General features: G+C 47.4%; 2 long non-coding RNA genes across 2 annotated transcripts; both read right to left on the bottom strand.

Annotated features, from left to right (window-relative positions):
• Positions 1-2,032: 2,032 nt before the first annotated feature.
• On the bottom strand, positions 2,033-5,088 carry LOC143821618 (uncharacterized). Its single transcript, XR_013225852.1, has 2 exons — positions 5,030-5,088; positions 2,033-3,194 (listed from the first exon to the last, which is right to left on the bottom strand). It is a non-coding gene; the product is annotated as an uncharacterized LOC143821618 (long non-coding RNA).
• A 3,839-nt stretch (positions 5,089-8,927) lies between these two features.
• Positions 8,928-12,900, bottom strand: LOC143821936 (uncharacterized). Its single transcript, XR_013225983.1, has 2 exons — positions 12,647-12,900; positions 8,928-10,639 (listed from the first exon to the last, which is right to left on the bottom strand). It is a non-coding gene; the product is annotated as an uncharacterized LOC143821936 (long non-coding RNA).
• Between the last annotated feature and the right edge of the window lie 2,688 nt (positions 12,901-15,588).

Raw genomic sequence — 15,588 nt, 5'->3', positions numbered from 1 at the left:
TTTATCAGAAATAACCACAGCGATGCAATTTGACAGACACGTGGCCAAGCACTTGGAGACAAACACACATCTCCCCATTGCATGTCAACCCCATGTCTCTGATTGGTTGGGGACCTTCCCTTTGCACTGTGTGCGTGCACCATGGGAAATGTCATTGGAATTGCGGTTCCCTGTAAAGCAAGGGTAGTCAACCTATGGCCCTCCAGATGTCCATGGACTACAATTCCCATGAGCCCCTGCCAGCAAATGCTGACAGGGGCTCATGGGAATTGTAGTCCATGGACATCTGGAGGACTACAGGTTGACTACCCCTGTTGTAAAGGATAAGGAACAGACGGTCTTCTCATTAGCAGATAGTCCGTGGTATTGGGTATGATATTTGCATGCCCCGTTCCTTTGTAGTTTCTGAGATCTTCCTTGCCCTGTGTGCCTCTGACTCTTAATTTTGGCTTTAACTAGGAGAATTCCTAAAATTAATTGCCCGATTTTTAACAAGCCCCCTTTGCTGTGGTTTTCCATTTGGAGCTCATTTACTTCTTCTCCCTGCCTTTGTTAATGATTTGTATTGAAAGACATATTGCCCCCCCCCCCAAAAAAAAACCTTCACCCCAGTATTGATGGGATTATTAATTGCCGGAAGATTCATTTTGTGGTTGTTAATCCATGCGCTCCTGCACATTAAACATCATAGAATCCATGTGCTCCGGTACATTTAATGCCACAGCAAGCGCACTGCTTCAGATGTACATAGCCGCATCAAGATTGCTTTGTTTGGCTGTATTCTATAAATGCACACTTGTGCATTGCTTAATTAGGGAAGGGGGAAAGAAAACCAGACACACTCAATAAAAAACTGAAACAGCAGAGAACTTCTTGTTCATCTCTTCTCCTTAGAAATCAAGAACAGGTAATGCAGTGGAATGCAAAATTCTAGAACTGGTACCCACCACCTTTTGGAGCCTCTGGCTACATTTGAAGAAGAGTTGTTATTTATACCTGAGTTTTCACTACCAGTATGGTGTAGTGGTTAAGAGTGGCAGCTTCTAATCTGGTGAGCTGTGTTCGATACCCCACTCCTCCTCCGCATACAGCCAGCTGGGTGACCTTGGGCTCATCACAGCCCTGATAGTGCTGTTCTCACACAGCAGTCCTGCTAGAGTTCTCTCAGCCCCATCTACATAGGGTGTCCTCCCTTTGCATGGGAGAATAAGGGAAGGCGACTGTAAAGCCACTTTGGGACTCCTTCGGGCAGTGAAAAGAGGGGTACAAAAACCAACTCTTCTTCTTCTACTACTATTTCATTCCACTTATACTCTTACACCAACAAGCTTATGGATGGTCTTGGTCTCTCTGCCCTGTTGTTGGCCATCCAGAGGAACTGGTTAGCCCCTGTGTGAGACAGGATGCTACACTAGATGGTTTACTGGTCTGATCCTGCAGAGCTCTTACGTTCTTATGAAGGCCTTGGCCTCTATACCTGTCTTGTTGGCCCTCCAGAAGAACCAGTTGGCTACTCTGTGAGACAGGATGCTGGACTAGATGGACCACTGGTCTGATCCAGCTAGGGCTCTTCTGACGTTCTTAAGACTGCTTCCAGAAAAATTCCTTTCTATACAGCACTGTACCCAAGTAATATCTGGCTGAGAATTTTCTGAAGAGCTCTACCTGAACACTCCATTGGGGGCTGCTCCTTCTTTTCCACCCAGCTTTGGGAAGTGCTTATGACACTAACTCCCCAGAACACAAAAGCACGATTTAGAACCATTACAGGATATTGACTGCTCAAAATCTTGCAGCTTCTCAAAATTAACGGTGAGGAGTCGCTCCAAAGAACGTCTGAAGTTACTTAAGCTTATCTGTATCGAACCGTTTCCTTGATTCTCTTTTTCCTTAGAAATTCAGGTTATACACCCACTGCAACTTTCCCCAATAATCCCCAGGCAAGGCTGAAGCTTTTGAAGTATGAATTGTTCCCCCCCTCCTTAATTTAACAAAGAGTAAACCAGATCAATACAATGGTAGGTTGCAGCAATCTTTTAAAAAGTTATTTATTGACAGGTACAAATGCCGGGCACTCGTTCCATCCATTCAGGTTCACAATATAGATTTGCACAATCCAACCGTTCTCGTTTTCTGCACAAGTGGACTGCACCAGAGCCCTGCAGATTCGATTGTATTAGGTGTAGCAACCTACTAATACATTCATCCGGAGTAACAAGGCAGCCAGTGAACGCAGCGATAAGTCTATGCCTCCCACCCACCTGTATGAGGCTTTGTAGAATACACAGTGGCTATAACGGCACAGCGGATGCATTTCTGAAAAGGGAGACTGCCAAGAGATCAATCCCAAAAGCTAATGCTTTGGAATGCACAACAACATCAGGGCAATGCCACTGAACGGAATGACGATGTCTTTTCCCGGACAAATGCCATCCGCAAAAGAGAACCAACTTTCAGGGTTTCGGAACACAGAGCCTGTCCAAGCTGACCTTTGCTCCAAGATCGGCTGTCTTCAAACAGGGGTCCCGGAGACCCCCATCTGAAGTCCCACCTCCCAGCCCAGTAAAATGATGGAGGATGTTCTATGAGGCTAATGTCCAGCCTTTTTTACCAGCAGAATTCATCCAAAGCATTGAAGAAGTTGAAAAAACTACCAGAGGCTCAGTTCCCCTGGGGAAAATGGTGCTGCCCGGAAGACATTTATTGCCGGATCTCTCTAGGAGGGAACTCCGTGCTCAGAGAGTGGAGAAGGAGGTGGTGTCATCATCGGATCTTCTTCAGAGGCAGCTGATCCAGTTTCAGTGGCAAGGCATAGATACTGGGCTGCAGGGAGTTCCTGTTCAGAACCAGGCATTGCCATTTCGCCAGGCTGGCCTCTTTTGGAAGCCGTACCAACTGGAGAATCTGCATTTTGACATTCCTCCGTACCTGAAGCAGCATCTCTCTGCTCCGGCCGGCCCTGCTCAAGAGGGACTTGGGAACTGCTGGCATCTCCTTCCTCCCGCAGGGCCTGTGCTCCCGGCTCGCTCCAGTTGTTTCCGCTGGCAGGTTCTTCCATCTCTGTGCCGGGCCCCTCAGCCGTCTGGTCTTCCAAGTTCTCCTTGATCATATATTGCCCTTTCTTTCCAAGTTTGCCTCCCATGTCGGCGCTCTGTAGGCAGTGGTGGGAAAGTTGGTGTTTAACCTCTGAAGTCCTATAGGGTTAATGTGAATAGGAATGTACATTATTTGCCCTAATTACAAAAGGCTCTCTCTGGGTGCAGGAGGGAGGCTGTACTCACATGCAACAACAACATGCCCATGTGACCCAGAAGTGACGCCATCACTTCCAGGATGTTGGGAGGGACGCTTTGGTATTTGGGCAAAACCTCTATGGTAGAAGTCATATTTACCATAGAGTTTTTGCCCAAACAGCAGAACACTGTCCCAGCATTATAGAAATCATTGTTACTTCCAGGTTATGTGGGCAGTGATGTAAGCACATTGCTGGACCTCAACATATCCTCCCTCTTTTAGGGGGTACGTTCACTCTGCTGGCCAGCAGATTGGTGACTGGGCATTGGGGCTTGTCATTGGGTGACCCCTCCCCCCCCCCCAGTTAAAGGGGCCTCCACCTTCCTACCACTGATCAGCTGGCTGGTAGGAGAAACTTACCCTGATAAAGGATCTCCATCTGACACGCAGTGACACCTCTATGCCCACATGGCCCAGAAGTCACATTATGATTGCTGCGTCATTGGGGCAATGCTCTGGCATTTGAGCAAAAACTCTATTGCAGAAGCCTAGAGCTCCAAAACAGGAAGCATATTGCAAAAGCCATAAGGAAACTTCCTATCAGTACTTTTAGAACACAGACCCTGTAGTCAAGCTGCTTTTTGCTCCAGGTATGCTGCACCTCTTTTTCCATGACTACTTGGCATTACGCAGTAAGGAGCCCTTCCCATATCCAGCGACACTAGCACACAAACAAACAAACAAAACCCATTCATCTGTGGCAAATAAGAACCACACGCAGACAGTAAGAAAGTCAAGAAGCTCTTGGAGTAGTAGGGGGACTTGTTCCTGCCATCTGCCAATATGCCACAATTGATTAACAGATGTTTAGGCAGATGAGCACGTCAAAAATTTGCATGGGGGACTCTGTTGAGTCTGAGCCACAGTGCAGATTTCTTTGCCCCCATTACCAAAGCAGAAATTCACTGGAAGAAGCGGCACCTGCTTCATGCAGGGTGAATTATGCAGGAATCTTTATTCTATAATTCACAATCCTTTATTAACATTATTACATGGAGTCATCTGGTTAGAGAGCTTCTCTGCTAGCTCTCGGGCAGCTGCTCAGCCTGACAGCCAGACACCGCCCTGATTAGCTGTTTAGCTGTTCCTTCTCATCTGTCTTTCAGGGGAAACTTATCCTAGGTTTGTCAGCCCCACACTGGAGGCAGGGGATCCCCACTGTTGGGTCTTCCCCTTCACCAAGTCAGTTGGTGGGGAAACTTACCTTGCAGGTCTAATATGCAAAGTTCACTTGAGAAGAAGAGAAGAGCTGGGTTTTTGTACTGCACATTTTACTACCTGTAGGAGTCTTAAAGTGGCTTAAAATCACCTACCCTTCCTGTCTCCTTCCTGTGAGGTAGGTAGGGTTCAGAGAGCTCTGAGAGAACTGAGACTGGCCCAAGGTCACCTGGAAACCAGTTGAAAACTCAGTTCTCCAGCCATCACCTGGAAGTTGGCAGCCCTAACCACCCCCCTCACACACACAGAAACACAAAGCTGGGATAAAACAGTTGCATTAAAAAACTTGTGTGTATATATTTATATATAATATACATTTATGTATATATACATTTATGTATATTATTATATATAATAAATTACATGTAATAAGTATAACATTATTACATATTCAATTCAAGTCCTCAATATATTACTTGGGGAATAAGCCCCATGGAGTTCAAGGGAGCTTACTCCCAAGTAAGTATGCATTAGGAGTACGGGCTTCAAGAAACCCTAAGAATAAGTCCGTACTTACCCCGGGTATTCTTTTAGCTCTACTGTTTACACACACTGTTGGGAACAGCCCCCCCCCCCCCCCGCAGTCTTCTTAAATACAGCTGCATAAGTCACAGGCTAACCCTTCCCCAACTCCCAGCACATTAGTTCCACCTGATAAGAGTTCCTCCCCCCAATACACCCTCAGACATTCAGGTACGGTGCGGCTCATTGGGCCTATGTTGGTCCACACACTGCCCTGTGATTTATGTGGCGGCACCGTGATGAATTATATGGAGAGGTTAATTGGTTTTTGAAGCTCTCCAGCATATGGGAATGGTGCTTAAAATGTGCCAATAATTGGGAGCACAAAGTCGGCAACTGGGGTGGGGGTGGGGGTGGGTAGCCCAGAGCACTGATGCTCTCTGCCTAAAGGGCAACACCCCCTCCCAAGATGGACAGCCGGAACAAATTTAGTACCATCGCAGACTGTCGGGCAAGGGTGTGAGCTCCAAGTTCTGTTCTGCGGAGTGTGATCGTCATAAAATATAAATTCCCCATCTGCCACCCCAAGGAAGCTCACTGTGCCTTTAGTAGGTTCTGTGATAAGATGCAGTTTTCCTTGTCATGGTGCGGCAATTAGGGCTGTCGTGGCTTTCTGGAGATTTGGGAGTTTGGGGAGGGTTGTCACACTTTCCTGGGTCTCTGGGGGTGATAGAGGGTAGGGTGGACAGCTTCAGGTAGGAAATCTCCTGGGGATTTTGGGGTGGAGCCGTACTGAGTAAGACTTTTGGTGCCCCTTGGTCAGCACTATCTATTTCGGGGGTCCTCACAGTGGGGCCTGTGAGTACCATGACACCCCCCCTCCAAGTGTTTTGGGAAGAGGGTAGGGCCAGTGAGCCTTTTGCCCAGCAGAGCTTCTGCTGGAGCCTCACCCACGGGCCTGGTGGAAGAGCTCCATTTTGTTGGCCCTCTGGAATTGTTTAGGATCCCGGAAGGCCCTCATATCATCTGCTGCCTGGTCCATTCAACTGGAGATGCTGGGGGTTGAACCTGCATGCTAGGCAGATGCTCTACCCCTGAGCCATGACCCCTCCTTTCAGATAGATGAACACACAGAAACACACAGATTATTGGCCCATTAAGTCCAGTATTGTCCACTCAGACTGGTAGGGCCTTAAGCAAAGGAGTTTCATGTCACCCACTACCAGCTCTGCTGTACAGAACCAATTTGTCACCCATCCATTGCTACAGCACCCAACCAGCCTCCCTCCCTTTCAGCACCTTTTGTGTATGTTTGGCACCTGCGCAGTGGAACACGCACCACGCTGCCATACTGAATCAGACCTTCAATATATCTAGACCTATATTGTTCATTCAGACTGGAGTGCCAGCTGCTGTCCACTGCCTTAAGCAGAGGTCTTTCACATCATCTGATCCTTTCAACTTTAGAGGGTTGGGAGAGAACCTGGGACCTTCTGCCTGTAAAGCAAACGCTCTGCCTCTAAGCAACCAAAAGCACCGAGCCGTCGTATGCACCAAGCTAAACCAGGAGCGAGCCATTTGCTTCTGGGAGAGTTGGAAAAGGAGAGTGTTGTTTGGACAGACAATATGAGATGCTCCCCCTCGTCTTTAATGCTTCACTTAATGTTTGCAAGCCGAGCTTCAAAAGCCTCCATTAAGCTGTGAGGCAGCTTTACAGGATCCGGGGCTCTGTTTTTCCCCTCCGCTGTGATATTGCTGCAATCAGTGCCCAAAACGTCAGGTGGCTTCTCTTTTGTGGCAAGCCTTCCAAGGCCATGGAAACAGAGCTGATCGCTTCCTTCGATTAAAAGCTTTGCTTTGGGAGGGGAATTCTATGGCTGCTCTGATGGAACTTTTATTCTCAACGCAGCGGAAGTCCCCATCTCGTTCCACTTCTCTCGTCAGCGTGATATGAATAAGCTTCTGGACGCCGGACGTTCCCACTGCCGCCTCTGTAGGCGCTGGACTTAGAATCATAGAAACATAGAGCTGGAAGGCACCTCCTGGGTCATCTAGTCCAACCCCCTGCACTATGCACTATGCACTTTGCAGGACACTCACATCCCAATTGTTCATCCACTGCAACCTGCCACCCCCTTGAACCTTCACAGAATCAACCTCTCCATCAGATGGCTCTCCAGCCTCTGTTTAACATCTCCAAAGATTCCCAGGTTCGTCAGAAATGTGGCTCTTCAGATGGGATTAGATCCAGAAACCCACACACCCATAAATGCATGTGCACAATGCATGTGCGGCATCCTGTAGAGCAGGGTTAGTCAACCTGTGGTCCTCCAGTTGTTCATGGACTACAATACAATTGTAGTCCATGAACAACTGGAGGACCACAGGTTGACTACCCCTGCTGTAGAGTGTGACCTTCCTACCCTACCCAATATTTTAACTGGTGAGATAAACTGTGAAGTGTCATAAGATATGACAGGACTAGGGTTGCCCTTTTCTGATGCCTGCTGAATGTTTTTGCAAGTGGACAGGGCCAGCTGGAACTTTTGCCCAGCTGAGCTTGATGGTGTTATGTTTGGGCAAGGCATGCAGCCTTTGGCAGTCCTTTGAAGCCTAGAACATTACCCTCCCCTTTCCCAATATATCTTCATAGTTGCGAGGTCCCAAACGAATTCTAGGTGCTGATGCAATCAATGAACCTCAGGGAGTCCTACATCATCGAGTCAGAATCAAAGGGAGGCAGGGCTGTGGCTCAGTGGTGGAGCCTCTGCTTGGCATGCTGAAGGTCTCAGGTTCAATCCCAGGCATCTCCAGTTAAAAGGATTAGGTAGCAGAGGATGGTTACGATCCATGGACCTCTGGGTTATGGGCCCAGCACGCTTCCGTGATGGGAAAGACCTTGACCTGAGACCCTGGTTCATTGACAGAGCCTCTGCTTGACATGCAGAAGGTCCCTGGTTCAAATCCCAGTGTCTCCAGCTGAAAGGATAAGGTAGAAGATGACAGGAAAGACCTCTGCTTGAGGCACTGGAGAGCCACTCCCAGTCTGAGTAGACAAGTGTTGGTCCTCATGGATGGCTGGTCCGATTCAGTGTAAGTAGCTTGGTAAACTCCCAGGTGGTAGCTGGGAGAATTACCGCAGATCCCCAGCCAACAGATATATTTCCCTTGGAGAAAAAGGCCACTTTGGCAGATGGCATCTATGGCATTATATCCTTCCCCTCCTCTCCCGAATCTCCAGCAACGTCTCTACTCAGAGTTAGCAGCTTCATGTGTTCAAGAAGCAGCCCATCACCAGTCAAAGCTGCTCATGTCCCTGTCCAAGTTTGGGAGTGGGGGAAGAAGTCAATCCACACCCCCCCTTTCCCTGTCGAAGAAACAGATGTTCTACACACCTCTCGTGGAGTAGCCTGGGGACCCACTGAGGCATTCCACACATCTCTCAAGACAGCTTGCCAGGTCTCCAGCCGCTCAAGTTTCTGTCTTTTCCACGTAAGTTCTTGGTTTTCAAAGTGCCACAGTGGCACTGAGCAGTCTTTAGCAGACATTTGGCAGGGAAGCTTCTGCTCTTGTATTCATTTTCTGAAAGCAACAGCTCAGAGAATTGCTCCTGCTCCTGACGCCCACACCGCTCAGCTTTGACTGCAGACGGCTTCAAAGCCATGCCCGGTCTCCAGATTGAAGAAGAAGAAGAAGAGTTGGTTCTTATATGCCGCTTTTCCCTACCCGAAGGAGGCTCAAAGCGGCTTACAGTCGCCTTCCCATTCCTCTCCCCACAACAGACACCCTGTGGGGTGGGTGAGGCTGAGAGAGCCCTGATATTCCTGCTCGGTCAGAGCAGTTTTATCAGTGCCATGGCGAGCCCAAGGTCACCCAGCTGGTTGCACGTGGGGGAGCGCAGAATCGAACCCGGCATGCCAGAATCCGTTTAAGAAGAGGCCAAGAGCAAAGGATGGATTAAAATCACATTTATTGAGAGTTTAAAAGTTTCAGACTTCAGAAAAGTTACCTAAAAGCTGTTTTCCTAAACAAAAACAAAAATTCCAGCCAAGCAATCTGCTCTGTTTAGTCCCAATAGGTCCCCCTAGGCGAGCCGTTCGATGCCCTAGACCAAGAAATGTTTTCTAACTATATTTTTTAAAGACTGATTAGTGACAGGAGGTGAGGTTTATTCAATAGAAGTGAGGAGAAATAGTGGAGCAATTAGGGCTGTGCCACTAGAAGGCTCGTACATCGAGGATTTCAACCGTGTGTTAAAAGGAAAGTTCTAATTCAGCCTATTAAGGCAGACCTAGATGGATAACAGCGGCGGGAGCATGTTTTACTAGGATGCTCCAGCGATTACGTTTGTGGTACCTGCTCCCATCCATTCACCACATTTCCATTCCACACCAGTAACCCGGTTTAATTATTTAAAATGAGTTCTTGCACAGACTTTCCCATTCGCTTTACCACAAAGGATAAAATGCATGTTTAAGTGAACGCAACCATCTGCACCAAATTCTAACGGTTCTTAACAAACATGCACAGTGACAATCTCTTGCTGGTACGTGCAGTTTTCTCGGGCCAAATCCAGGGCAGGTGATAGGGTTAGCATCTCAAGGCATAGCTGTAAGACCGTAGGGGGTTTTTATCGCCTTAGCACAAAGCATAAGGGAGACATTTGTGCTTGACATTTAAAAACTGGGGATTACAGCAACACCTGTGTGGTCAGAAATGCAGATGGATCTTCTTGTCAAGTGACTTAGGAAATACATGTCTCACTGAAGCTAGTCAACATCCTTCTTCAAAGTTGAGGTCCGCACTTCAGCCACAGGGATTTTGGACTGCAGGAATTCCTGGGATGCTGGCATCAGAGGGTGCTCCCCATTCGTCTCTTGAGGGCAGGTGGTCTCCTTTGTCTCTCTACTCTGCCGAGCTTCATCTTCACAGTGAAGAACCTCTATTCTATGTTCTATGGGAACGAGATTCTCCTTCTTGGTTGCCCATTCTTTGTACTATGTCCTTCCAGCTCTAAGATGGCTTCCTCTTCTGGTGTCAGATCATCTGCAGTCCTCCAGACGGTTACCTTTATTATCTGAGCCTCTCCAAGATTTTCACTCTTGACTCTGTTGTAAAACCAGCATGATGCTCTCTCTCCCACCCAGTTTTTCTGGTTCCCTGGGGCACTTCCATGAGACAGCACCGAATCTTCCTCCAAAGGGGCTGTTACAGGGTCCAGTTGTTCCTGTCCAGAAGACTTTGTCTTTTGGATTCTTTCCATCTTCACTTGAGCCTTTTTGGGGGTTCGGTTCATCAGAGCAGAAGGCTGGGTCACTTCCAGGGCCTGCACAGTCTCTGGAGGTATCTGAGCAGCAGGATGGGTCTCAGAGTCTTGTGGAAGTAACCATTCTTGGCTGCTCTGAGAACTAGCGTGGTCATCTGAGATGAGCTGTTCTTCTTCAATCGTCTCCAGGAAAGCACATTTTCTGCTAGCCTTCCTCGATCTGGGTCTCGATCCATGAGCCGGTAGATGCATATACCGATCATTGCTGTGGCGGGTCCACCTTCTCGTCCCTGCTTTTGGAAACCACTTGCTGTGCTGGTTGCCCATCTCCAAGGCTTGCCTGCAGGAAGATCTCACAAACCTCCCAGTAGCCTTTGAAGCCAAGAGCAGCAGGGTCTTCTGTCAAAATAAAACAGGTAGAAGTTTGTCAGCTTTCCAGCAGCTGGCGCTTCAACTGCAAAAGCTGGAGGACGCTAGTATGCTGTTGACCGTGCAACTATCACAGTCACTTTCTCAACTGGCCTACCCCACAGGGTTGTTGTAAGGGACCATGGTGGAGAGGACAATGATGTAAGCCACCTTGGGGAGAAAGCCAGGATCTACAAAATAACAGTTTTCTGGGATTATTATTATTATTATTGGGATATTTGGTTAATCCAGCCTTTCTCAACTTTTTTACCACTGAGAAACCCCTGAAACATTCCGTAGGCTTCAAGAAACCCCAGAAGTGGCACGATCGTGCAGAATATGATTGGGAAGAAGAGCTGTGGACATGCCCACCTGGGGACCCCTCCCCTTCCCACCCCCTGCAGGCCCATCATTGGCCATGGGGGGGGGCAGTTGGTCAACATAATTGTATATAGTCATATCACCCAATAAATGTTTAACAAATTTAAAATATATCTAGAAAATTCATTAAATCTCACCCATTCAGAAAACCCATTGAGGGCTGTCAAAAAACCCTGGGGTTTCAGGAAACCCTACATGAGAAAGGATGGAAAACTGATAGTTTGTAATCTCAGTTGTATCCTCAGGAGATCTCCAGTCACCACCTGGGGGTTGGCAACCCTGGCTATAGACAAGGCCCCCTGGAGTTGCAAACTTCCATCTGCAGCATGGAAATCTCTGAGAATTATGAATGATCTCCATACTATAGAGATCAGTACCCCTGGAGGAAATGGATCCTTCGGAAGGTAGACTGTATAACATTATAGCTATTGTGGTCCTGCCCTCCCCCCAAAATCTCTGGGCATTTCACAATCAGTGTTGTGAAAGTGTGTGTGTGGGCGGGTGGGCAGCAGGGATGAATACCAAATGCTAACTTCCCATGCTATACAAAAGCCATTCAATTCAGGACTCAAGAATGCTTTCATTAAATTTCAGAATATTCCATCTTTCAACAATAAAAGCCTTATACTGAAGAAGCAGTTTTAAACAGAGAAGTTCTCATCAGGCACCAAAAAACACCATTCTTACCTCTAAGCTAGGACATACCAGGTGGAGCAACCTACACATTAATGGGGATCCTCTAAGTGTTCTCAGTTAGCTTTCACATGTTGGGTTTTTGTCACTCTGCATGCATGCCAGAGGACCTGGGAGTGAAAGGGTTAAGAGAATTCTCTTGGGGATGCCCTGGGCAGTTGGCTCCACCCACTCATGAGTTAGATGTTGAGCCATCTTTGGGTCTGGCTTGCCTTCTGCTTCATTGTCTATGGCAGGGGTAGTCAAACTGCGGCCCTGCAGATGTCCATGGACTACAATTCCCAGGAGCCCCCTGCCAGCGACCGCTGGCAGGGGGCTCCTGGGAATTGTAGTCCATGGACATCTGGAGGGCCGCAGTTTGACTACCCCTGGTCTATGGGGTCTCTCCTCTTCTCTCCCTCACCTTGGTTGGGAGCTGTAGCAAGTCAACCATTTTGACGTCAATCTGTTCACAATGACTTAACTATAGTTACATTAATATATCGCGTAAGGTGTTCTTTTATTTTTGTGACTGAAATTTCTTTCTCCTGTTACCCCTGAAGTCAGATCATCTTTGCAATTTGCTTGAACACGCATTTCCCCCTTAACCTGGAAACATAAAGCTTCTTGCTTCCAAGAGAACTGATGTGTTTTTTTTAATTAACCCAGTCTCATAAACCTGTAACGACCAAACCCCTTGAAAACAACATTAGAGAGTCACCTTGTACACATGTCCCACATCGCATTAATTCAATCCACACACACACTATCACTTCAGTGAGCTTAGAATCCCTTTAGGGGTCAACTTCCATTCTCAAGGAATATGTCTTCCAGGATAAGTATTAGACATGTTGATGGAATACTATAAATATATTCATACAAACCAGGACTGTCCTCTTTGTAGCAGACTGCAGGGCTCAAACACCAGTGGCAAAATATACTCACTCATTTAAAGACCCACAGAAGCAGGTGGAAATAGTCCTATAAATCACAGCAGGCAGGTGTTCCCCTCACCGTTCTGTTACCTGCAGCTCCACAGATTGTGCTGTAGATGCAACACCTATAGTATCAGCTGCAGACTAGGTTTAAATAGGGCCTTTGGGTCACACGCAAAACAGTCCTCCCCATTCTTGAGAACATCAGTTCCCCATGATGACGACCCCTTAGAAGGATATGGTGACTTAGTTTGATGCTATATAGGTAATTTTAGGGTCATGCCACAGAGTTAACAAGCATTTTGGGTTTGATATATTCTTCTTGTGAAAGCCGTTCCTCCCTCTAGCTCAATATTAAATCGGATGTTGTAAGGATTAAAATAGCTAAGCGTCTTGTGCTTGTAAAGCCAAGGAGGCTGTAGTGGTTAGAGTGCTGGATGAGGATCTGGGGCCCTGGGTTCAAATCCCCACTCTTCCATGGAAGCTCACCGGGTGACTGGTTACCTATTCTCAGCCTAGTCTACCTCATAGGATTGTTGTACGGATTAAATGTACAAAAGAAGAGCGATGTAAGCCACTTTGGGTACCTATTGGGGGAAAAGATGAAGTATAAGTAAAGTCAATGAATACATTCAAGGAGTAACACCCCGCCCCCCCCATCCTATTGAAGATGGTTTTTAACAACTGGTTAAGGCTGAAAGCAATCATATGTTTGCATAACCTGAAAGTCAGTCCAATCAAAAAGAAAGTAAACATACTCTAAACTGTATGGGCTTGTCTTTAGCCTTTGGGGGAATTACTAATCTGAATGTCATTACTGAAATACATGTACCCTGGCATAGTTAGTGTATCATGCAAATGAGACAGGTAGCTATTTCTTTTTTTAAAAAAAAACTATACCTTTTAATAGGTGCACTATTGGTTCTGTTACTATCATCCCTTGCTCCTGGTATTTATCAATTCTGTCTCCCAGGGGTCACTCATGGTGTGCATGAGTGCCATGGCTCCCGCCAGCATGCTTTCTGGTGCCCTCCGAATATTTTTAAAAAGTGGGCAGGGCCAGGTGGGTCTTTTGCCCAGCAAGGCTTCTGCTTGACCACCGGACGCTTGATTGGCTGTGTAGACTTTTTAAAATGCTGCTTTGGAAGCAGTTACCACTCCAGCATGAGGGTTTTTACTGTGTGGCTGGAGGTAAGTCATGGCAGCCATTTTGTGGCTGGCTCTACCCTCCTGCAGCAGCCATTTTGGGGTCAAGATTCCAAAAGTGCCCACACTCCACCCTGATTGAGAAAAGTGTGTGAGCTTTTCCCGATCGGTTTGTCTTTGGTAGCTGCAGAATAAATACACTGGAGCAGGGGTAGTCAAACTGCGGCCCTCCAGATGTCCATTGACTACAATTCCCATGAGCGCCCTGCCAGCATTCGCTGGAAGGGGGCTCATGGGAATTGTAGTCCATGGACATCTGGAGGGCTGCAGTTTGACTACCCCTGCTGACTGGAGAAAAAAGAACAGAATAAATACACTGGAGCAACTACCGAGGTAAACATGATGCTTATACCTTTAACAGGTGGGCAGAAGAAGAACTTTTGAGCTGCAGGGATGGCCTTGCTGTGCTGAGATAATGAAACCCCTTCTCCGATATAACCATTATAACGGGAGTCTGAGCCCTCCTTCACATCGTAGCCAGATTTTTGTGATGTTTTGGGAAGTACAGATCGATCCGCTGAATTCCACAATCAGCATAATTTGCAAAAAGAAAACCAGTGTTGCCATGTTTTGAATCAGCCCACGTCGCTGGGCCTAAACAGCAGAGGGCAGGCTGGAAATCCTCACCGTTTAACTCCATGCTGTGCAGAACATCCCCTGCTGATGCTGGCAAATTACACTAATGTTACCTGCGCAGGAGATTCCCCCCACCCACCCCAATGCTTTTCTTTCCTTGCTCATCAGTACAGCATGGTGAAATATGCCCTGATTGTAAGCAAGGTTGCCAACAACCTGGAGGGGGGGGGAAACTCTTGGACTTTAATGGTAAAGGTAAAGGTATCCCCTGTGCAAGCACCAAGTCATGTCTGACCCTTGAGGTGACGCCCTCCAGCGTTTTCATGGCAGACTCAATACGGGGTGGTTTGCCAGTGCCTTCCCCAGTCATTACCGTTTACCCCCCAGCAAGCTGGGTACTCATTTTACCAAGGTTGAGTCAACCTTGAGCCGTCTGCTGGGATTGAACTCCCAGCCTCATGTGCTCTTGGACTTTAGCAGAGGCTTAATGTGTGGAAAAGGACAGCGGAGGCTTTTCATAGAGGGGCTAAGAACATCACCTGGTAAATCGCAGCCTATAAAGCTTGTTAAAGTGGCAGGATATTTTTCTCCAGGTTGTTGGCACCCTAAGGGTTAGTTGTGTCCTCCTCCCCCCTCCCCAACACCTGCATATCTTCCAGCCAAAAAGCAGGACAAGAAAATTCTCCCTCCTAAAATTAAGCAATGCTGTGTTTGATATATTGTGTTTAATCTAAAGGAACACCATTAGGGTTGCTAACATCCAGGTGGTCCCTGAAGACCCCCCCCCCCAGAAGAAGAAGAGTTGATTCTTATATGCCGCTTTTCTCTACCTGAAGGAGTCTCAAAGCGGCTTCCAATTGCCTTCCCTTTCCTCTTCCCACAGCAGACACCCTAAAAAGTGGGTGAGGCTGAGAGAGCCCTGATATTTCTGAAGAAGAAGAGTTGGTTCTTATATGCCACTTTTCTTTATCAGAAGGAATTTCAAAGCAGCTTACATTCGCCTTCCCTTTCTCTCCCCACAACAGACACCCTGTGAGGTAGGTGAAGCTGAGAGAGCCCTGATATTACTGCTCAGTCAGAACAGCTTTATCAGGGTTGTGGCAGCCCAAGGTCACCTAGCTGGCTGCATGTAGGGGAGGAGCGGGGAATCAAACCCAGCTCAACAGAAGT

This window comes from Paroedura picta, chromosome 12, assembly GCF_049243985.1.
Source record: "Paroedura picta isolate Pp20150507F chromosome 12, Ppicta_v3.0, whole genome shotgun sequence".
Lineage (NCBI taxonomy): Eukaryota > Metazoa > Chordata > Lepidosauria > Squamata > Gekkonidae > Paroedura > Paroedura picta.
The sequence above is the reverse complement of the archived record's forward strand: the minus strand, read 5'-3'. Positions and strand labels throughout refer to the sequence as shown.